At 35.8% G+C, this 1,889-nt stretch overlaps 1 pseudogene; it reads left to right on the plus strand.

The window, feature by feature from the left end:
- The first annotated feature begins 226 nt into the window (after positions 1 to 226).
- On the plus strand, positions 227 to 323 carry LOC138807752 (U6 spliceosomal RNA; annotated as a pseudogene).
- The last annotated feature ends 1,566 nt before the right edge of the window (positions 324 to 1,889 follow it).

Consider the following 1,889-nt stretch of genomic DNA (forward strand, 5'->3'; position numbering starts at 1 on the left):
ATCAAATTCCAAATAAAAAGACTTAAGTATTCATTGGCAAAAATAGTTTGGAAATGTGAGCAATCGATTGATCAATATAATTTTTTCCAATATTCACAGAATTTTAGGGAAATAAGATCGATAGCATTGTTAGGAACAATAAGGTTTCCTTGTTACAAGTAGGCACCCATAGATATAAGCCTGTATAAAGATTGCAGCATTAACTATTAAATTTAGAGGATACTACATGCTTCAGCAGCACGTATACTCAAATTACAACACAGAGATTAACATGGCACTTGCACAAGGATAATATGAAAATTTGAGAAGTATTCCAAATTTTTCATTCTTCAGATGCAAGAAATGAAAAAAAGTGATTAAAAAGTTGATTACAAAATTACAAGTGTAACAATACACGTAATTCATATAATTAAATTTAGTTTGACATCAGTGTATTAAATCACCTCAGAAAGGCGTTTACATAGCATAAACTTTACAAAACTTTTCAAATTAGACAACATTGTCATTTTATCCCAAAGAAAAATAATATTAAGACCTAGAAAAAAAGGAATCAAACTGTTTCTATATGGAATACAATCGGAAAGGACACATTAATGAACGCATATATTATACAATAATATAGAATTCAATGTATATCTAGGAGAAAATAAATTATGAACATTATGCAAACATAGAATATAGAATATTTTAAAATATACTTTTTCAGACAAGCACCAGAAATATTTTAGTTTCTGTACTACTCATTTCAACAGGTAAATTAAAATTATTTCTTATTAAAAAAATCACAAACTCTGAAGAAATTATTATACATGTTTACAAAATCTATTGAATACATTTTTCCATCCAAGGCAGGCAATTAACTTGGAAGAATTCCGCGGAATCCATGAATTTTTACAGTAAAATATTGGTGCTGCGGGGCACTGGTGGTTCATGCCTATAATCCTAGCTAAACAGGAGACTGAGATCTGAGGATCATGGTTCAAAGCCAGCCTGGGAAGGAAAGTCTGTGGTACACTTATCTCAAATAAACCACTAGAAAACTGGAAGTGGAGCTGTGTCTCAAGTGGTAGAGGGCTCACCTTGAGCTGAAGATCACAGGGATAGCTCCAGGCCCAGAGTTCAAGCCCCATGACCGACCAAAAAAAAAAAAAAGATATTGCACTTATTTGGATTGTGAAAATATTTTGTAGGGACACAAAAGATGAACTTGCATTTTTGAAATTTAAGAAACTTAACCCGACCATTAGGACTTCGGTGAACAATTTGTACAGCCTTTTACAACTTCATAGAGGTAGTGATACATACTTATGCTTTTGGCAATGTCAAATAGAGTTTCTTCTATGTTGTTCTTGAGGCCTGGATTTATGTAATGGTTCAACAGAAGGCGATCCAGCGTATCTTTGCTATCTCAATTCTCAACAGCAAGATATAAGAGTGTCAAGAGTCCTTTAGTTTGGGGAAGTGTTACTGTGGCTCAAGCGGTAGAGCACTCCCCTTGAGCTGAAGAGCACAGGGACAGCACCCAAGCCCAGAGCTCAAGTTCCATGACCGACCAAAAAGAAAAAAACCACAACAACAACAAAAATCAAACAAACAAAAATATTTGGGCTGGGAAAGTGGCTCAGTGGTAGAGTGCTGGCCTTGCATACATGAGGCCCAAGGTTCGATTCTTCAGCACCACATAAGCAGAAAAAAAAGCGGGAAGTTGTGCTGTGGCTCAAGTGGTAGAGTGCTAGCCTTGAGCTGAAGAGATGAGGGACAGCGTCCAGGCCCAGAGTTCAGGCCCCACGAACAGACCAAAAAAAATTAAAAAAAAAAGTCCGTTAGTTTGGCCATTGGTATCTGTATCATGATGAAGTAAGAAAGAAGCGACTCTGGTATTATTCCAC

The sequence above is a fragment of the Dipodomys merriami genome, unplaced genomic scaffold (assembly GCF_024711535.1).
Source record: "Dipodomys merriami isolate MVZ:Mamm:240054 unplaced genomic scaffold, mDipMer1.0.p SCAF_43, whole genome shotgun sequence".
In the NCBI taxonomy this organism is placed as follows: domain Eukaryota; kingdom Metazoa; phylum Chordata; class Mammalia; order Rodentia; family Heteromyidae; genus Dipodomys; species Dipodomys merriami.